The sequence below is a fragment of the Puntigrus tetrazona genome, chromosome 20, assembly GCF_018831695.1.
Source record: "Puntigrus tetrazona isolate hp1 chromosome 20, ASM1883169v1, whole genome shotgun sequence".
Classification (NCBI taxonomy): Eukaryota; Metazoa; Chordata; class Actinopteri; order Cypriniformes; family Cyprinidae; genus Puntigrus; species Puntigrus tetrazona.
The window spans coordinates 10,028,408-10,052,088 of NC_056718.1; positions in this window are offsets into that span (position 1 = coordinate 10,028,408).

The following is a 23,681-nucleotide window of genomic DNA, read 5'->3' on the forward strand; positions in this document are numbered from 1 at the left end:
GCATTTTATTTGTTCTCTGGATCCACACTGAAATTTGGTTGGTGAATTTTCCAAGAACACTTCATTGTTTCCATTGTGCAAAAGGAGAGGGGAAATATTCAGGAGGACATGGACAGAGAAAGGGAGACTTGTCTCGTGTGAGAAAGAGAGAGAAAGAAAATGAATGGGCCACAATATTCCCTTTCTTAGAGAAGTCTCCCCTTTAAATTACTCTAACTTTACAACAGCAGATTCAGCACATATTTCTCTACAATTGCTCTGCGAGAGCTGGGTTTTTATTGTTCGGAATAGCAGGGTATAAGACCGGCAATGTGTAGCAACTAATATAAAAACAGAAGGCCGCCGCAATACACATAAAACACAAACAAGAGATGCACCATGCTTAAGCACACTCGTTTCATACCGCAGAGCCATTCACTGTGAAAGGCTGTTTAGTTTAAGAAAAATAAATTGTGCAAAAGCACTCTAGTCATGCTTTTAACTAGATATGTGATCTATTGCTGAGTACATTCATTGGGGAAAAAAGGGCAACATAATACAATACACAATGAATACTGTATATACTTTAAAGTGCATTCTGTATCACTATTAGCTTAATTCGATGTACATTATCTTACTATACATTTTGTCTTATTTTCCAAGTATCTAAATATATTCTTGAATTAAGATACATAAGGTAACTCGTTTTAAGAAAAAGTATTACAATTATATCACTTTTAGCTTAAAACAAGTGTGAGTGAGATGATAAACAAATAAATAAATAAAAATAATATTAATATTTAAATTTTATTTAAAAGTTTATTTTATAAAATAAAATAAGGGTGCTAATAAGTGCCCTTGTGTAAACTGCTTGACTTAATGAAATAATCAGTGCTGTTTGGGAGAAGGGCTAGTTGTTCTGTTCTGTTTTCTTTTTATTTGGAAGTCTGTGATGCCCCTGGCTGTAAGCATCTTAATATTTATAGACAATTCAAAAACAAAATAGATGCCATGACTGCTGAAGATATGACCCCAAACACACTCACCAGCCACTATGCAATTCACAAAAACTGATTTTGCAGTGGCGGTCTGTACAACTGTAGGATTCCCGCACAGTCACACACACACACATTGTTCACACATACTTCAGGGCCTCTGAGATGGTTCCGCTTTTTCTAACAAACTTCCACCTCATTATTTATTTTTATAATCCTGTCAAAATGCATAACATCTTCCTCAGAGAGAGCGCGAGAACGGCAAACAATCCCATGGGCATGAGAAGCGAAAGTGTGACAAGACTCTCTCAAGTCCCGGCTCTGCTCGTTGCTGTTGGTTACAGCATTTCCCGCCGCACTCCGCGTGTGTGTTCATGTGACGGCAGGACGAGGAGGAGGGGAACCCGCCTTGAACGTGTGTTTGTATACAGGAGTGTGTGTGTGTGTGTGTGTGTGTGTTGTGCAGGACGCTGTGGTGTCTTACACGTCTGCTGCAGATTGTGAAGCCCCTGTTTCCCGCCACACTGAAATCCCGTAATAATCCACTCACTTCATCGGAAAGCTGGAGGATCGGTTAACGGCCGATAAAGAGGCAATGCGGTTAGAACTGATAAAGGAGACTTCAATCACAAATTAATACTGATAATTCCTTCTCCTTTTACTGCCACGCTGTATCTCTTGCTCACACACACTTGCAGTAAACACACTCAAAAATCGGGTCATAAACAGTTTTACACTCTCGCTTAATCACGCTTCTGTGCTTTTCCTCACTCACTCTCACACACACACACACACACACACACACACACTTGCACACGCACTCATACAAGGTCAAAGTAGGGCTGGGTGTTTATATGCAATGGGGACTTAGCCCTTCTTTCTCAATGGAAACAATTCATCAATGACATCACCATTGAATTTACAATCTTTATAGGATATAACCTTTCATCACCAGTTTACTTTAAATCTATACATGCATATGTATTGTAAAAAAAATCATTGGTGCCTTATAATAATCATTGTAATGTACTGTATCTTTTCATAGTGAACATCTCGGTTACGTATATAACTCTCGTTCCCTGAAGGAGGGAAAGGAGATCTGACCAGAGAGATCAATCCACTTTGAGTGTAACAAAATAAACCGATAGACATTGATATGCGGTATCTAGCATCTGGCTGCCGCACCCTGCAGTGCAGGTATAAGGGAAGCAGGTGCACTGCATTTAATTCATGTTTTTGCTGAGGAGCCGAGTTGGTGACCCGGCAGCACAGCTGTGGTGACGTGCCGTGATGTCTCCATTCCCTCCTTCAGGGAACGAGAGACGTATACGTAAGCAAGACGTTCCCTTTCAGTTGGTCACTCTGAGTTATGTCGGTGCTCTGCGAATTGGGATCCCTACAAAAGAACCACAGGAGCTGCCCCATCCAGTGCCTTCTGTAAGTCTCTTGGTCCTTCCTATAAAGCAGATACCAGGACCGGGCTCTACAAAGAGCAAGTAGATTACTGCTGTTCTTCAAGTAACCCAAACAGTACTATCCACTATCCAGTGGGCCATCTTCTGTAACAGACAAAGAGCTGTTCTGAGGTCCTGAAGCTCTGAGTTTTACCCACATACTTTTGTAGTGCACATAACAGGACAGAGCTAAGCTAGGACTGGTTCTGCCTCCTCTATGGGCAACCCTTGCAGGTTCACCACCTGGTGCCTAAAGGGAGTGGTAGGAACCTTGGGCACATAACAGGGACAGGGACTTAGTGTTGCACTGGAGTCAGTTGGCCCAAACTCAAGGCACAATTTGTCAACCCAAAATCCCTGCAAAATTTCCCTAGCGTCTAAAATCGAGGTCAATGCAGTCAGAAGTAGGGTTTTCATAAAGAGAAGCTTCAACTTGACTGACTCCAAAGGCTTGAAGGGGGCAGTTTGTAGTATTCTTAGGACCAATGCCAAGACCCAAGAGGGTAGAGAGGGAGGCCTTGGGGGATTTAACCTCCTGACAACCAGGTCGTGTTTCCCCATTAGCCTTCCCTCTACGGGACATGGTGGGCGGAAATAGCAGCAACGCAAACCTTAAAGGGTGGAGGGGGGGAGCCTACACTCCAAACCTTGCTGCAAGAAGGGAAACACAGATCTGATCGAATATTTCCTTTGTTGTGAAAGGAACAGGTGCCCGTGTACCCAAAAGCAGCCCCACTATCGAGGCAGTAAAAGGAGCCCCACTATCTTGTACACCCCTTATGCACCTGCACCTTATGCAGCGATCGTGACTGATTCGTCTTAAGGTGCCAGGAAATAACCATACCCAGAAATGCTCTTTTTTGTGCTGACGCAGGGGAGTTGGCCCACACACTCCTGGTGTGGCTCTCTGCATGAACTTCTATTCTTTTTTTTTTTTTTTATAGGACATATAGGTTAGTTATAAGACTATAGGTTAGTTATAAAACTAGATTAATATACATTAATATATGAAAAAATTTATGGCACATTTCTTTGATGGCAAATCTGAAATTTCATCATTATTCCGGTTTATTCAGCCACTCTGCTGATGTCCACAGCCCTTTCTAATGCATTACACAGGCTTCAAGTGAACCGTTTCCCCATTGATTCATCTTTCACTGTAATAGTGATCAAACTCTTGCACACAGAACCCTGCCTGGATGAACGTTCGCTGTTCACTGTCTCAAATCCCTTAAGCCTGATCCTAAATCAGATTCACCATCATTAAGTTTAAACAGTAAGGAGGCCGCTCATCTGATCCCAGATCAGCACCAACCTTTGATAACTGCTTCCAACCTGCTCTACTAAATGCCTGACCCCAGATAAGACGGCTAGGACTTAGTTTGAATCAAGTATTCACGGTTTATGTTCCCGTCTGCGTTGCTGACAGCGAGATCTTGTCACCGCAAGGAGCAGATGCATTACATTAATCAATGTTAATGAAAGCTCGCTCTAATTGTGAGCGTCTCTGCGAGCGCATGTATGCACGAGGGAAAGCGAGCGTGCGAGAAAGCGCCTGGGCGAGCACGTGACTGCTTGTGTATGCTTGAGCGTGCGTGCGTGTGTGTCCGTGTGCAGCTGTTGTCTCATTGCTATGCAGTTGGCATCGACCTCACTAAAATAGGAAGCAATTACACTGTGAACCTGCAGTTAAAGTTTGAGTGGCAGCTGATGTTTAATGCATGCGAGACAGAGCTGCGGGGTTACAAGCGTGCACTCGGGATCCTGCGGTTCTCCTGCAGGACAATACCCCAGCAGCCCCGATCGGCCACACGCTCCCAGCCGGATCCAAACAATTCAACTTAGATGATCTGCGGTGGCACGATTCCCGCATCGTTGCCACTGTCGAGCCGCAGCATCTTTAACCCTTTAAAGCCTGCTGTGTCTTATTTGATAGGCTGCACGTTTTGAAGGCCTATAAATTATGAACGCTGTCAAAACCTACCAGTGTTATTTTAGGATAATTGAAATATTACTTTTAATAAGTTTTATTAATATTTTAATCAGAGCTGAGGCCCATTTTGGTTACAACTATACCGTTTTAAATTTGTAGTTTAAATAAATATAAAAATAAATAAGTTGTTTTTGGCAGCTGTGGTTGTCAGAATAATTTAGTAAAAAAAAAAAAAAAAAAAAACTATTTTTTTACAGTAAAAATTTACATTTTAAATGTAAACCATCTATAAAATAATGGTGGTAAAAGAGAAAGACACATGAAGAATCAGAGCCCCAAACAAAAGTATATGCTAAATGTACAGAAGGTGCACAGAGTCATTCGTGGAAACACAAAACACCATTGTGGTACTTAAATAATGCAAAAAAAATTGTTAAACAATAGAAGATTTAACATAAAGCCCAAATGTACATAACTGATAAGAAAAAGACCAACAAAAAACGTGATTATTTAAGCAAAAGTCTTTTGAATGTGGAGTGTCACACAGGGAATTCTGGGAACATCAGTTTACAGTTTTTGACTGTAAATTATACATCAATTTGTTCTATCTACTTCTAAAAACGTCTAAAAACAGCATTTTACTGTAAAATTAAAGCTTTTTTGAAATTGTTTTCCATTTATTCCAGCTGCTGTGAGAATAGGCTATAATTAAACAATGCACCACCTGCAGGATCCTCCGGTGAATGAGACAAGCTCAAATTTCCGGCGAAAACCTACCTGTACCACATCAATTAGAAAGCATTATTATAAACTAACCTTTATGAATCGGGCTACAGTAAGGCAATAGTTTTGAACACTGATAGGTTATTTACTTTCTCAAGTATTGATTTTGGGTCAGTTTTCACCAAAGAAATGTACGGACTACACCTTTAACTTAACTCTTGCGACAACTGATATGCATTTCATGCAAGCAGTCTCTTTCATGCCATACTATCATATGACTCTCTTTAACATACACTATAGACTATAAAATACCCCCCTCCTCCCTTTTTCCCCATGACTGTAAACTTAATATTCCAGCATAGAATAGAATAGAAATATTCTATTATTTCACATGTCAGGCTTTACAGGGTTAATAACCATATAAAACCACCTGAAGATGGTTACGCATGCAGCGGCAGGGTAGTTAGATGTTGCAGCCAAGAGAAATATTAAATAATGAACTGTTATGGAGAATAGAAAAACCATGTAGTACATCCGGAAAAGCCATTTGCTTGCTTGCCTCACGCATGAGCGAGCTGCTGTTTCCCATCAACCTTTAAGTGTACGTTTCTATTTGCTAGTATTCTGTAAAGATCTGTGTAGTTCTCTTTAACTGTAATAAAGAGAAGGGCACAGGGAGGACAGGTTAAAAGCTTGTATTTAGGTAAACAAGACCTTACAGATGGGAGTTCATCGCAGGATACATGCACGCGAAAAAGGATTTTTATATAAAATCCACAGTTCAGGCGCTGAAATCTGAGGAAGTCACACACCTGTGACCACAGATCAATTGAATTCTACAGTATTAATGCTGCAAGTTAGGCTAATGAAGGATATTAGAGTTGGGCAGTGTGATGGCAAATAGCGCATGGAGGTGAAATGTGTCACCTGGATTTTGCAGTGTCATTTATATATTTGCTAAGTATTAAGTATTAGGTGTTTGCTGGAAAAAAAAAACAAAACAATCAATTTTATTTACATCAAACATCAACAATAATATTTATTTATGTATTAATAATTAATGCTTTTATTCAGCAAAGAACAAGGGCACATTCAAATGCTCAAAAGTGATGATAAATTAAAAAATATTAATTAAAAAATATTAATTAAAATAATATTAATTAATTAAAATAAAATAAAAGCTGCTTTGAACTTTCTATTCATCAAAGAATTCTCAGAAAATGTATCACGTTTCCACAAAAATATTAAGCAGCACCCCTTATTCAAAAAGCTATAATAATCTGTGTTAAATTATAAAAAGAAATAATAATAAGAGTATAAAAATAATGTTTCTTGAGCATCAAATCAACATATTAAATTTATTTCTGAAAGATCAGGTGACACTGGGAGACTGAAGTATTAATGCTGAATATTTAGCTTTGCCAACAGAGAAATAAAGTATATTTTCATTATATTAAATAAATGAAAATGAATTTTAAATTGTAATTATATTTAACAATTAAAAAAAATTATATGTCAACTACTATAAGTACAACTGCAGATTAATGTTTATTCTGATTATCATGGCGGATTTTTTATTCAGATTTTATTCTCTTTATTCAGATTATTATGGAAGTTTTTTCATTATTTTATTTTCATTTTATACAAACAATAAACCATTGTTTTTTGCTATGCTTGAACAGGTTTGTTGGAAACCGACTACAACAACTTATCACAATATATTGCAGCAAGACATCTCCGTGCGCTTTTTCCTCCATCAAGCTGTTCACTAAACTGTCAAACAGTTTTCTGTGTTGACTGGATCACTAGAATATCTGTAAGCTCTTTTGGTGGGCGGCAGTCGTGTTGGGTTCAAACAGGAAGTCAGTGTGTGGCATTCTGAAACCCAGGAAGTGCCGAGGCTCATCAGGAGGCTTATGATGATAGACAGGCATTATTATTATTTCAATCTGAGATATACTCTTCCATATTCTTCGTGTGACAGCCCATCATAACGCTGACGGACTATCTCTGGCCTCAAACAGGGGATGATCTGCTGAAACCATGGAAACCAGATGAGTGAGTGATTTGACGAGTGAAATAAATGGGCCTCTCTCGAACCGATGGAGCGTGGAGCAAAAAAAAAGAAGAAAGAGCGACTGGGGCGAAGACCGCGTGTAAACGCATTTCTAACTTCCTTTAAAGAAGGTTTAAAAAACTAAGCATACCTAAGCTTCATTGTCGCACGAGTAAGGATTCATTGTCGTGTTGTGAGGGATTTCGGAAAGTCTGCGTTTTCTTCAGGACTAATCTGTATTTGTGAGGATTTAGTCATTTTTCTCAGTCAGAAAAGCTCATTTTTGAGGGTTTACGTGAGGGGGTGTGCTTAGGATATGCACTCTATAAGCGAGGTAATGGGCTAATAATTAATGTTTGATATAATAATTGAATGTGATCCGTTCCCAGCTGTGCTGCCTTATACAGAACGGTATAATTACCATCCAGAGAGCCTTGGGGCAGCTCGTGCTTATTTAGAGTGAAAGCAGTTCTGTTTGCATGTAAAAGTGAAGATTAGGCCACGCTTCTATCCAGTTTTCTCCCAGCACTGTTGGCGAGAACATGTTTATTTTGTTAAGATTAGTCATAAGTCGAGAATATTCGCGTTAAAATGAGAGGACTGTAAAGCGAAGAGCGCTTTCTGTGGGTGAGCTAGATTTCAGAGCCCACATTCCCGTCTTTGGTTTTATTCCAGATGTGGAGGATTTGTTCAGATCATGGGAATGACATGACCAGAGGGTGATTCTAGAGCGTTTCAAGCGCTCCGCTACAGATTTTTAAGATGAACGCTGGAAAAACAGGGCTTCATAATTTATTCAGTGCCTCCTTGGATAGGACGTATGTTCTTATGTGCCAAAAGCAATTACATGCTCCGAGTGAATTCCTATGAGAAGCACATTTAAGAGGAGCACACAGCATGTTACTATAAAATTGGTCCAACCTTAGAGTTAAAAAACTCACTCTCCTCTTTTTATCTTCTTCTGCTATTTTTTTTTCGACCTCATTTTATGATCTCGGTGCCAACAGTTATCATATGTAAATGCAATTAGCGTTTCATATTCAATGGCACAAGCTCCAGTGCTGTAGGATAGACGCTTTTTGCACATTCTTGATCTCGGGCGCTTTGCTCAAACACTTCCATCTGGAGAGCGAAGGGAGAGGTGAAATGGGTCCATTCGGGCTGCAGCGCAGGGAAGAGTGAGCGTGTTTAGAGAGTGTCTGACTGTGTGACTTTCAGCTGTCCACTCAGACACCGCTTCAAGAAGGCAGGAATGTAAACATAGCCAAACGCCTCTAAATCACTGGCTCTTAATGGACTCTCTGAGCTCAGATGGTGTAGTTTGTGTGGGTCTGCGCGAGTTAAAACACAATCAAACAGTCTGATGGAGGGGCTGATATGAGACACGGACACACTCAGGGACACACTCGGAGGTAGGAAGTGGGTGGGAGGATTAACTGGCAGTGCCGAGTGAGATGTTCAGTTGAATGTAGTTAGCTGTAGGTTAGGGGAACGTTAGTGGAAGGTTAGAGGAATGTTCTGCAAACCTAAACAGAATGCTTCAGTTCTATAAATACCAGGGCTGTCGGTCGATTAAAAGTTTTTACCTAATTAATTACATGATGTTTGGAGTAATACGTATAATTATTCACAAACTAAATTTCACTTGAAAATTTGAAAATGTCAGCAAAAGAGTATTGAAACCGCTATCTATTAGACAGCTATTTAAATAAATGTTACAAATTGAAGCTTTAGAAATATTTGATTCAACATACAGTTTATTAAACAAACATTCAGGCTACAAGGGCCTAACATGAACTATGCAAAGAAGATCATTTGAAGAAAAACTTTCAACATACCTTATTTTACGCTATGCTCCTCAAAAGAAAGTTAGTCATTCAGGTTTGAGTAAATGATGACAATTTTTTTTCTTTGGTGTGAACTATAAGTTTTAATATATAATTTGTATTTATTATTTATTCTTATTATTATTATTTAATTAAATGATATATATGGGGGTAAATATACGGAGGAGTCATTCATTTGATTCATTCAGGAATGAGTTAAATGGCTCTCTCATTATCTTTGAATCACATGATTTGTTCAAAACTCGTATTCAGAAACTAAAGTTCGCTGTGTTGCTAGGAGACGCACAACAGTTCAGCTTTGGCTTCAAAGGTAATTAATATGTTCTCTGCAAAACAGTGCAAAAACACGGTATCGTTTTAAAAACAACGCAATATCAACTTCTTACTTACTCAACTGTTGTATAAAATCACATGTGCACTCGCACAAATTGGGACAAAAGCATCACTCATGTGATATTGCTCTTGTTGCTCATGTGATTGCTTATATTGTAAATATGAGAATAATAATAATAAAAAAAAAAACATGAGAGGTATGAGAAATACAGGGGCTTTTTGTCTTGAAATGCATAACTGCATTTATGTAGTTGTTGCATTGCACCATTTTGTCAACAGTCAATTGTATGAAATATAAGACGATATACAGTACTGGGGACGGGGCCAGTTTTTTCATAACTAATTAAGTAACATAACGCATTAAACTAACAGCCCTTAAACATGCATGTTTTAGAAATGTTAAGAGAACATTCTAAGATCTAAAAGTTAGTAAATACTCCAAAAATATGTTGTCTAAATGCTAAGCGGATATTGTATTTTACCTACGTATGAAATATTTTAACTTGATGTTTATTTGAAAATCACCTCCAGTAGATACTATATGGCCAGATGGAGCATGTTGCCAGGTGTGTAAGTCTACACGTTAATGAAGTAGAAGAGACTTTACCAGCAGAGTTGTTCACAAGCTGCACGTGCAGGTGTTAAACTTAGCTGCTTCTTCTCTGGCAATTAAGCAATAAGGATGTATTTGCAGGTTCGCCTTTGCATTCATATTGCATTTTACCCATTTCAAAAGTATTCAAAATTATGATTAATTTGTAAATGAAATGTAACTAGTTCGTTTGTGTCGTTTGTTAATTCTTATGACTTACATTTGTACATCGTAATACAATTTAGTTGTTAAAAAAAATGAGAAAAGGCAATCACTCAATAAATTATTAAAATGGTGATATTGAATTTGATGTTTTATTATTACCTTTGTAAATATATTATGGCACTTTAAGTGTTTCTACAACGTGCCGTTTAATGATTGAAATATTACCTCAGGCACTTAATATAGATTGCAAATGGCCAAAACTTGAATTTACCTTTGTTTTATTGTTTTGAGAGGTGATTAAGTGTTTGCGGCTGTGAAACAGATGGAAACGTGACACACTTGCAGGTCTATGGATGTTTTGCCCTCCAGGCCTTCGAACCGGTCACATGACTGAAAACTATGAATACTGTTCCTAAAGTAATTGTGCAAATTCACCAAGTCTAATAAAGCAGATCCATTAAAGCTAAAATATCTACTGTACAGTTGGATTTTAAATAGCTGACAGAGATATCAAACATGCAAGTCCATTTATTATATTGTCCGAAAAAGATGACATTTTTCAGCATTTGTCAATGCTGTTCGACTAATAAAATACGCGACTGAGAAATGTTGTTAAACTATTAGCTTCATTATTTGTGGGTATACTGCAACGCAACACTACTGACTAGTTAGGTTTACAAGCGGAGCGAACATATGGCCATCACACAGAGAAGTGGATTTGGAATTATATATTTCCCGATACGGACTGACAGACGGACTCAATGTTCGCTTTGTGGCTTAGGTCCAGCATCACTCACGAGATCAACTTACATTTTAGAGCATCTTAGACTTTAGTGAAAAGACAGCACTTAAGACAAAAAAAAACTTGGTTTTGCTTTAGAGTAACAAGGAATGTTATTAAATTAGCATTATGTATTATTATTATCATTATTACAAATAATAATATAAATGTAACCAATTTTATGAAATAACTAATGAATGTATATTGCGGTCAGCACACCCTTTGTTTATCTTTGCTGCAAATGAAATGCATATTTAATGCATTCTGCCTTTTTCTTTCACCTTCCGCAGTTTTGTCCGTGGTTTTCAATGATGCCACGCAACCTGTCCATGCTGGCATCTGGCTAATTTGGCTAGCTTCAATCGAGTGACAGATGAATTTCCGCCAAAATACCGTTTGATTGGATGTACATCCTTTGACGTCAACAACTAAAATTATGGGCACCGTTTTCTCTCTAAACGTCCAGAGGAGATCAATTTCCATATAAGCTCACAGCGGACAGCCGACCTGCTGTTACATTGAAATCTATGTGACTTCATGTGCTTAGGTGCACACTCGGGCATTAGCGTGCTTTTTGTGAAATCTCTTTGTTTTATGCAGGATTTGTCTTTTTTATGTTGGCTAGAATAGTCTCCAGCTGAGCGAACGGAGCACAATGCTCTATTTCTCTCTCTCATTTCCTCACACAGACAGCGACACACACACAGGGTCTACCTCATCTCGATAACAAGTGTTCCTCTTGCTCACTTTATAGTGCAAATGGGTGTAATACTCAAAGGGGAGGCTGTGTCAGGGGAAATATGACTCTTCTGTCTCTGTATTATTCATAATCCACAACTTCTCAACCTCGGGCCGACTGTTGCCGCTCACGGGTGAAGATATTCACACACTGAAATTAAGCTCCACGGGGGCCACAGCTGAAACAAAGGCACGGCTGATGAGAACACACTGATGCACTGGTTAGATCTGATGAATGAGTATCGAGTCAGGAGTTATTTCATGAAGTAGGCTTTATAAATTATGCTCACTGCTAAGGGCAAAAAAGGTGGATGTTCTAGTGGGTCAGTTCTGCATGGAGAGCTGAAAAAAAATGTGAGGTTTCATTTTCAGCCGGATTTGCTGAATTTGTCACTCTGCAAATAGGCTTTTTCACACAATGCAGTCAGGTCGTGTCGTTTTTTTTTTTAAAGATCTCTTTTGTATTTTTTCCCCCCTTTGTCTGATAGATGGACTCTCGACATCGTTAGGAGCAGTGTTGCAATGAAAATGACATACAGCCAAGTAAAATACGGATCTTTGGTTTTTAAGAATCTAAATCAGTGTTGTTCATATGAAGAGCGATCATTAAATTAACATTTTACTCTGCACCTTCAAAAACATCCTCTTTTGTGCTCTTGAAGTACATCTTGAATGCTGGGTTTCGCTGGTTTCTTCCTAGAATCTTTTTACTTCGTATTTCTCTATTTAAAGGCACTTTCTCTTCTCATGCAAGATGTAATTCAGCGCAGCCCGCTGTAGAATCACAGGTGCTTTGCTGAGAGTGGAATTCAGCCTTGAACAGGTGCGCCATAAAACTGATTTTAATGGACAGCAAAACCTGACCAGCCAAAGAGCTTCCTGGGAATTGGCGAACGTCAGTGTGTAAAGCGCTGAATGTCAAGCTTTTTCACAGGGAACATGCTCAGGTTTGTTCATGTGGAATACAGATGTCCTCATATCTCTGTCCCATGCGTCCATCCGCCTTGTTTGGCCGCCCCCTCTGTCACCGATCACACAGCTCCCGTCCCTACTTCCACACTAATTAGTCTTATGGCGTCCCTGGAACCGGCTCGGTGTAATTTGCTAATTACTCTTTTATTTGTTTATTTTGCCTTTCATTTTCACTATTCCGTTGAATTGATTTGTCCTAATTAAAAGTTTGAAGCTTTCGGGAGCAAATAGATTGTCGTTTACTTCGGTTTACCCTCCCGTCTCATTAAGCCCCGGTAAACGGTTGAGACGTCGAGGAGGTGTCCTTTCCGAGCTATCAAGAAAAATAAGATGTTGTCGCGTAGATGAGAATATCGTCAGGGAAACCGAATTGCTTTAAACCACCATTGAAATAAACCAGATGGACTGGCGTCACAAGAGAGGCTTTTAGTCATATTGTTTAGCTCTTTGAATCGGCTCTTCGCCGGAACACTTTCTGCAGGTTGTAGTACTGTAGGCTTCTTTTGGGGAAGATTAGGTTGTCAGGCACTTGATGTGTGTTCGGTGGGAACATAACGTAACGCCGCGGAATGGAGTGGAGGAGAGACTGGAGACCTAACCTGACAGGTAATCTGAGGAAACAAACCCAATATTTTCTCCCTCGCACTGCATCCGAGTCCTCGGCCCTCCCTGCTGCTCACCGCCGCTCAATATTTCTCATTTAGGGAGGCGCTGACTCGGTCAGAATCAGAGCTGTGCTTCACCCGCGCCTCTGGGCAGGTCTGTGGGCTAAAGGGGCTGCCGGTGGAAGGTCAGATATTAGTCACCCTGGGGACAGATCCACTCCATCACCGGCTAGCAGCAGAACAGGCTAACAGCTCAGCCTACTGGCAGCATGACTAGCGAACAGACCAAGGGCTTACGGGAAAGTAAATCCCATAAACAAGGAATTGATCTGCTACGGAGAAAAAGGGCAAAGGCAGAATCACATCGCTGATCTGTGCCCTAAATATTCATAAAGAGAGGTTTTGTCGATGTCTGTAGCTGTACTGTGAGCTCGTGAGACGGCCGAGAACAGATGCGGTCCAGATACTCTGAAGATGAAAGCGCATCTACCACACCCTCTGAAATTTGTCTGATTAAAGGAATCGCTAATATGAGTTGACTGACCTTTTCAGTAGCAAAATATCTTGTATTATCCGCTTTGTAAATGGCAGACGGATAAATTAGACGGGAATAAAAAAAAATGCAACACTAGCAAGCTTTCAGACAGTAGTTATGAGGGGAAACAATTATGAGGGGTTGCAACAGTTTTGGGTGAAGTTACTTTGAAACTATTATATTTTAGGTTACAGTAAAGTTACCATTTAAGTACAACGAGTAAACAGCTAGTTATTTTTCATACTTTGTATAGCAACAACCAGAAAGCAGCGCATGTATAAATATTTTTACACTAATACATGGTTTTGCATAATAAGGTGCATTGTTGTGTGTGCTAATGTTATTGTCTAATGCTAGGGGTTATTTATTTATTTGTATTTAATTGTTTCTGCTATGCAAGGAATTTGAGTTGGCAATTTTGTGTTATGAAAACGTCCACCCTATGCAACCACAGTCCACAAATTAAATTAAGTGCAGCCAAAGAATGTGGATCCAAAAAAAACACTGAGGATCATAATTATGGACACATTTACACATACTTCTGATTGGAAAGAGCAGCTTGTTAATGCAAAAACTTACTAGTCACTTGTACTGAGTTACTTTCAAAAACTGAACAGTAAACTCACTATATGACTTATAATGAACAAATGGATATACACACAATTTGCATGAAAAAGGCATTAGCAGCACACACGCATCTGTAAGTAAAATGAGGAGATATTTTGTAATGCAACACCATTCCTGAATACAAAGGCTCTATATTTAAACATGCCCTCCCTGCACCAACCACTCCATCTGGGCCTGTTTAAAAAAAAAAAAAAGCATGAAACCCCTTGCATGTTAAGAGAACGGCATGTGATTAATTGCCGTAATGATGGATGAATAGCAGGGGCTCGTTCTTCAGTGTTTACAGCAGGTTTAACCCCAGGGCCTCCGTGAGTCTTGGACTAGTCCCAGAGCACACAACAGTACTCTTTTCCTTCAAGTGCACTGTACACTCGAGGGGTGGGCTAGAACCATCGCTCAGACACAACCATATATCACCATTCCCCTTCCCCACAGACCCAACCTTCAATCCCAAACAGGACACAACAAAAACATACAAACGAGGAAGAGCCACGAAACGCCTTTCGCTAAATACTGCAGATTCGTTTGCTCTGGCTTCTTCTCTTTCACGAGGGGAAAACCAGTGAGGAAAGAGGGAAAAACGCGGAATGTATGTGGTAAATTATTCCAGCACTTGATGGAAATGCATTTGCTTCAAGTGCTGAGGGGAGCGGAGAGAGACGGCAATAAAACACATTTGGAGTATTTTTCATTTTCAGGGAGCGATTGTCTCCTGAGGGTACCACCACCACACACACACACAGGACTATAGAAATAGGGCTTTTCAGCGTGCTTTATGTTATTGTAAGGATACAAGAAGTGAAATTCCTGAACTGTTATTTGACGCTGTCATATTGCTTTACCTGCCAGATAATACCGGGTCTCTACTTCTGCTGTTATTGTGAAGAAGGGGAAGAGAAAAGACCATCTTGCTGCCTTTATCATAATTGTCTGGGCTAGCCTGTCACATATATATATATATATATATATATATATATATATATATATATATATATATATATATATATATATATATATATATATATACAGGAGGGTTGATGACAATGATGCTGTATATAGTTCACCTCGTGTTGATCCAAACCTGGTTCCAAATCATTATTAATCATTATTTCTCTTTATTTGTGTTTCAAGAAAGCTAGTTAAATGCTTTTGTGTTCTTCTGTGAAACACAGAAAGAGAAGTATGTACTTCTGTTTTCTGTATAATGAAACCAAATGACTTCAGATAACACGGAATATACAGTATATTTACTTGCTTATTTCTATTACACTGAAAACAAATATTATACTTTTTTAAAGGTTAGAGGATTGCAAACAATTTAAATGTAATATAGCTACATTAAAAACAGTTAAATAAAGAATTAATTGAAAAAAATGTAAAAGTGAAAACTTTTAAATAATGGTTTCTATTTTAAAACAATTAAAAAAACAAACAAAAAAGCACAACATTAACGGCAGTGATGAATTATTCATATCAGAATGATTTCTGTCATATCATGTGACACTGAAGGCTGAAGTAAAGATGCTAAAAATATGCTGAAGAGATTCATTTCAAAAACATCAGAACAATCTTACCAAAACCAAACTTTTAAACTGTAGTGTATATAACACATCAAAAAAGTAGAAACTGATCATGGGACATGAGATACGTACAGTACGTTCCAGAAGGGAACCAAAATATAGTCATAAAAAATGCTCTGTGGGCAATTTCATTCGTCCAGCTACGTCACCATCATCTAACACTGGTCTGAATTTCTGCTGTAACTGTGCCTCCTTACAATGCTGTTCTTACAAATCTACCTTGGCAGTTTTACCGCAATTCACACTCAAACAGCGATTGCGATTCACAGCTCACTGAGGCAAATCTTTCAGCGATTGAGATTCACACCTTCAGTGAAGCAACTCCCACAGCAATTCACAGGTTCCGTGACATCACGATGTGCAATGCGCCTCTAGGATATCTTAAACAATGAGAAATAACTCTAGTTACAGCTAAATTAGGCTACATCTAAACGACATTCAACAACAAGAAATGTAGTGCGCAAGCAGGAAAAGCCACAAGCAATCAAACGACCATTAGCTAGCAGTTAGCTAGCTAGCTAACCACGTTAATGGACGTGATTGTTTGTTAAAGAACACAGAGGAAAAACAAAGGGTCAACAGTCAAAAATACTGCATTAATTTTACAAATAAAGGTGTCCCAGCATTCAAACTTAGTGGAACAGTTGGGTCATTTTGATTCAGTTGATTTGTAATAGCGTATAAACATGAGCTGTAAGCTACAACGGCATTAACCAAGGGTAAATGCTGTTATTTAAGCCTTCAACCTGCATTAAAAGAGAGGTGGGTTTATGGCAACATTTCTGATGAAGACTACATTACCCATGATTCTTCAAATGAATTTCCATCAATCAGATCGATTAAACAAGGAAATTGCACCAAAGAGGTCCGTAGTGACCGCCCACTTCAATGAAGCACTGTTAATGTCATAATGAATCGATAGTTTTGTATTTCTCCATTACTTTTAATCTGATTATATTTTGCAATGTTTTATGGGATTGTAGTTTGTTTGAAGCCATTAACCTTGTACTGTTATGTACGAGTCAATCAAAATCAAAGTAAATTTGAGATTCGTCTACCTGGTTGGCTTATCAATCTTTAACAAAGACTATTGAAAGTATATCGAAAATGTTTGATTTATAGTAGTTTCTGAATATTAAGCTGAGATACTAATAAATAAATAAATATATAAATAAATAACCAGGGCTTATAACAAAATGAGATTAAAACTGAAGAAATACCAGCAATGATGCTGACTAAAGGAGGACAGGTACATCCCGCAAGCAACACTGCATTGTATGCATGTTACATCATTTTTCTGGCCTATTTATACAAAACTGTAGTGTCTTGAGGGGTCAAAATGTATTTATATGACGAATAACGGATTTTTATACATGTTCAAAATGCATTGTCAGGCGTAGGCTATGTATTTACATAAAAATGGGGATTTGTAGAAGGATATGACACTGTTTTTTAGCACATGGTGGAAGAGGAGACAGGGAGAGTTGTAGATGTCAGGGCTTTCCTCCCACAGAACAGTTGAGATAGAGTGTAGCGTGGCTTTGATCCGCTCTAGCGAAGGAGTGTGTTTGTTAAATACGAGCTGAGTACACACTGCTGTTCTCTTGCCCAGTGAACTGAGCGCACATGTGCATAAACACTTATACAGAAATAATTCACGCCGATCTAATGGGCCCACATCCATAAACACACTGCCACAGTCAAAACTAAATTAATATGCAATGCAAATAGTTAAATATAAACAGTTTGGACCTGCAGTGTTCTTGTATCAGGGCTGTACCTTTCCCAAGCTGTTTCCCATGCTTCCCTCATTGTGATGGCCGTCCCATCCCACGCCTGCTTCTGTCAGACTGCCCACGAATGTCTTCACCTGTGCAGGTCAAACCAAACAGAACTGTAAAAATAAATACAAAACTCCAAAAATAAATGCAACTAAATGAACTCTAAATTAGTTAATTTAGTTTACAGGGAAGTGAAGTGCAATCTGAGATTTGATTTGCACTTTTTTAAAGGTTTTAAATGTATTCAATTACAGTCGCAACGTGGAAACAGTTATTTTATGTAATACAATTAGTAAATTATGTAATGTAATACAACAAATATGCGTAATACATAATATGCACCATGCAGCATAATTGCATTATGTTCATTAAATGTAATCTATTTATTAAATCTATTTATTAAATGTGTTTATTTATTTCAATAATAAATGTTCTAGGGATGCTCAATATAATGGCAAATATTAATATTGTACGATTTAAGTAATCAAATCAAAGATTGAAACATTTACTAAATAAATACACTATTATAATTATTAATCATTAATTACATTATATAAAAAAATACATGTATTAAAACTAAAAAAGTAAATAGTAAATATTGGGACATTTTATTTATTTTCTTTTTTTAAATTTAAATAAATAGTTTTGAAATAAAACTAAAAGACTTTCGAATCACATGAGCCACATTCTGCAGATGTCAACTAAAGCTCTGTCATGCAAAAAGGAAGCCATATGTGAACACGGTCGTGTCCTGTGGGCCAAGGCTCATTTTAAATGGACTGCTTCAAAGTGAAGAAGATTTCTATGGTCAGAGGTCAGAGTCCAAATTTGACATTCTTGTTGAAAATCACGGACACTGTGTCCTCGGGGCTAAAGAGGAGGGAGACCTTCCAGCATGTTATCAGTATTCAGTTCAAAAGCAAGCATCTCTGATGGTATTGGGGTGCATACGTTTATACCATATGGGCAGCTTGCATGTTTTGGAAGGCACTATAAATGCTGAAAGGTATATAAAGGTTTTAGAGCAACATATGCTTCCCTCCAGATGATGTCTATTTCAGAGAAGGCCTTGTGTATTTCTGTAGGACAATGCAAAACCCCATACTGCGGCTGTTACAATAGCATGGCTTCATAATAGAAGAGTCCGGAACTGAATTGGTCTGCAGTCCAGATCTTTCTCCTATAAAAAAACCTTTTGGCTCATCATTAAACGAAAAATACGTCAAAGATGACCATGAACTCTTCAGCAGCTAGAAAGCTGTATCAGGCAAGAACGGGATCAAATTCCAACACCAAAATTCAAGAAACTGAACCACAACGCCCAGATGTGGATGGTGGATATTCAATATTTTAGGATTGTCATCATCATGTACCATTAACTTAAACGTAATAGTGACAGATTGCGGCCCTTTGAAAGCACTATGTCTTCAAGCGTGCACATATAACAATCGTTTTGATTTAGTTTGAAGTGCGCAGTAAGCTTTCGGACCACACACAAGCTCTCTTGTATAACACTCATCAGAATCCACCGGTTATAACGCTCTAAGGTTGGACACCTTGGTGGTCCAGCAGCGACTCTTATCTATGAAGCTAAATTTTCCACCACCTCCTTAACATACTGCGAAAGTCACTGCCGAGGAAGCCAACGAAAATAAAACAAGCAGTCAAAGTTCAGCAAGATTATTTTTGCTACAGCAGAGGTATACATACTCCATCCCGAAACACCAAACCATAACATTTCACCTTCACCTTTATATATATATATATATATATATATATATATATATAGCAGAGCCTTTAAATATGCTCCCGTCTGTTCTGGTCCTCTCTCCCGCACTTGTCCTCGTTGTTGTTTGTGTATTCTTCCTCGGAAGCCGCACTGTGTTTTCTCATTGCATTACAGCTTTGATGGATTTGCAGGGAAATGCAGCTTTGACGTTTTTACCCCTCTGCTCAACGGAGTCTGACGCCAGTTTGTCTTGTGCCCCGCGTCTGGCTTTCAAAGATCACTTTGGGAGAATCATGATTTTTATGAAAAATGACCGTGGTGGGATATTCAAAAAGTGGTAAATGTTTCTACAGTGGAAGGATGCCTCGCAGCGGCGTGCGCTTTGATCTCGCTGAAATATATTCACGAGTTTTGCGCTTCTGTGACTCAAACCAATGTAAATGCTGATGACTCAAACCCAGAGCTGGAGTCCAAGCTCATTTGTTTTGGCCAAATCCCTGTGTGAGTTTTTAACGCTGTCTGCTGTTGATGTTCTCTGCACATTGTTTGCTAAATGTGCGCAGCTGTTGTTATTACCGTCTTGAAACCTTTATTGTAACGTGGTCAACGCGATTCGGCCTGAAATATTGTCTCTGGGACGGCAGCACTGCATGCGCTCGGAAACAGTTCAATCAGGTGTTATTTCTCAGCCTGTAATGAGGCTACAGAAATATGGTAATGAAACAGACCCAGGCATATTCAAGTTATGGATTGGCTGGGAGTATAAATGAATACATTAAGAATTAATTTACTTTAAAGGCCATACCATACATAAACATGTAGATGCTGATCAGAGATTGTGTACAAACCGCTGCACACATATACTGAATGTATACAGAGTATATGTGGAAACACGGTTGGCATTTGCCCTTTTGATGTCATTTTAATATTTATATTTATGGCCCAGCATTCCTGCTGTAATGAGGGGGAGCTTCAACTGGGGGTTCACCAATTATCATTTGATCTGAGGCTAATTTTGCATTTTTATTTCTTTTCTTTTATTTGTAAGAAAATGAAAATGCATTAACAAAAACATAGTATTAAATTAAACTCACTAAAGCAGCATGTTCAAGAATGCTCATCCTAAATGAAAATATATTTGTTAATTATGGATGGGAATCATAAACAATTTAAGTATTCTGCTTATCCTTTCAACTATTCAGATTTCTTAACCCAAAAATTAAAATTATGTCATTTATTTAGATTTAGATAAATCCAGTCCTTTTGATTGTTGATTGATTATTGATTGATTTAGATAGAAAAAAGAAAACCATTGGTTGAAAGAAATTCACAGGAAACTATACTTTAATAACATTGTAATAAGGTGGTAAATAAAACAAACAAACCTTGTATATATGTCAAATTATAATGAATGTCTTTAACTACACTGATAACAAATAGTACCTACACTGATTTAAATATAATGTTTTAAAAATCATTCTAGACATCTAAATTGACAATAATAGCACAGTCCACTCAAAAACTATATTGTAATATATATATATAAAATGTTGTTGTGAGTTGATATGGACACAAATATATTTATAGTTACAATTATCTTTATAGTTCTTGTACTTGATTCACTAAAAACAATCGACTAATTCGATCTATTCACTGAGGCACTGTATTACAGAGATTGTGCTGTACTTTGCATTTTTGATTCTTCAAAACACTAGATTTCTTCATATTAAATGTAAATATCACAAATTTCCAGTACAAAATCCCGATTAGTTTACAATCGCATGCGGTAAAAATGATTGTACGCGTCTACATTGGAGTGACTTCAAGCAAAAGGAGAGGGACGTATCCCAGAGAGTGTTTTGTTCAGTCTTAAAGTGTGGAAAAACAGCTCAAGGTGGCTAAATGGAGATTAATCTCTTGACCTACATTCACCAGCTGAATATCAAGCTTAAAAAATTCTCGCTGGAGGCCCACCAGCATCCCTCCCGCTGCAGTGAGATCTGCAGCAGTGTCCGCTGCGTTACTTTAATCGTTTCCCTAGGCATGCACTTACGATGTGACACCAAACATGGCCTCCGCGGTCCCCCGAGCCCCGCTGCGCCGGTCCCTCATTAAGCTTTGTAAGGATGTTATTATACTGCCATTACACTGTTATTAGCTACTAACACACACACTTACTCAAAAGACAAAAAGGAATTGATTAACTCACATGTAAACTCACAAAACCGCAGGTTCCTTGCCATTTTAAGACCATTACCATATCTTTCAATACATCAATTAAACAAAAGAGCCAATCAAACAGTGGGTGCCGTTATTCTTATTGCTTTTGTGGATAAAGAGGCTACAAAATAGCTCTCTTTCCCATACTCTCTCTTTTTGATGGGCCTTTCTGGATCTATCATCCGCTCAGTCCCACTAGGAACAAAAACGAATCTCCATATTGATTTTTAGAGGGGAGGAATTCATTATATCATTGCAGCAAGTGGCGTGGCCCTGTATTGAGGCTGCCGATGCACCGATTCAAGTGCAAACCTTGGTGATTAGCTCATAAATATCGGTTGTGAATCATTAATATTGAGTCTAATTATCCAGCTCATTTCTAGCTGTAGTGAAAGCGTCTGAAAGGTGATGGATCGGGGAGGTGTTGGGATGGACCGGGGTAGATGTATTTGTTTATGATGTAGAAATGTGCTGAATTTGATCGATGGGAGAGCGTGAGCAGTGAAGGATTACCGAGCGGCTGTGGTGACAGATATTCTGTCCAACAGCTGGATGAACGCTGGATTAAAAACTCTGTTCTTATCAGAAAACTCCTTAGGGATTACACACACACACACACACACACACACACACACACACTCTATAAACAACATACAATGACCACCACAAAGCAAAAATCTTTCAAAAGTCTAATTCAGAACACATCAGAAATGTGAGAAAGATTACCTTTGATTTTTTCAAGATTACCTTGAAAAGATTTTTCAAGAAAAATCAAATTTAATAACTGATAAAATGGTAACATGATAAAATACTTTCACCATAAATGTATACACATTTATTTTTTCTTTAAAACAAGTAAAAATGTAAAAAAATTGTTTTATATTTAACATTTTGTAATAATATTTACATTTTAAACGATTAACTATTAACTTACATTTCATTACATTTTCTGGGAGTTCTCTCCGTGTCTATCCTCTATTTTTATATATAATTTTTTTTTATTTGTAATATAAATTATATGAATGTAAAATAGACGCCTTAAAATATTTACTGTATGTGTGTGTGTATTTATACACGGAAGACATGCATATATAATGCAAACAAAAACTTGGATGCAGTAAATTGTGATTAATTATTTGACAGCATTAATAGTATATATATTTGAACACAATTAAATTATAATCACACACACACACACACACAACATAATGTCCTCCAAATATCCACAAATATGGATTTAGTCAGATTTATTTCACTTCCTGGACAACTATGCTCCCAAATTATAGCTAAGTGTCCCCACACATATAATAATAATAATAATAATAATAATAATAATATTTGAAAGAATGATCGATCGTGAGGATCCCGCATGAGAACTGTATGGTTCTGAACTGGTATAACTAATACGGTTTTGGCTCAGGTGATTAATATGTCTATTAGAGGAGAGATGAGACTGATTGACTGCTTTAATCCTTTTACAATCTGTTAGATGTGGGTTAATACGTTGAAACTGGCCTTGGTTTACTAACATGCATATAGCAAGAGAGAAAGAGAGTGAGAGAGAGAGAGAGAGAGAGAGAGAGAGAGAGAGAGAGAGAGAGAGAGAGAGAGAGAGAGAGAGAGAGAGAGAGAGAGAGAGAGAGAGAGAGAGAGAGACAGAGAGAGAGAGAGAGAGTCAGGATGGAGCCCAGACAGCTTTAGTACAACAGCTTTAAAAAGTACAGAGCTCCTCAAAGATCAGTCCAGTGCGGTCAAAACCCTGCTGAGGGTTTGTGTACAAGCGCTGAACAGAGAAATAAAGAAGTGTCTCTCCAAAACAGCAAAGCTGGAAGGGCATCTAGCCGTAGTAAAAGAATCAGGAGGACAGAAGGAGCAGAAGTAAGTGGCGACGTCTCAGAGTTTAGGGATGAGTTGCGTCAGAGAGATATGACCTAAGGCACCCACTCACTCACAGATCTAAGCCTCCAAACCAATAACATTCAGTCCAGCACAGCTGATGCTAACTGGATCTATATATCATATATATCAGACAACCA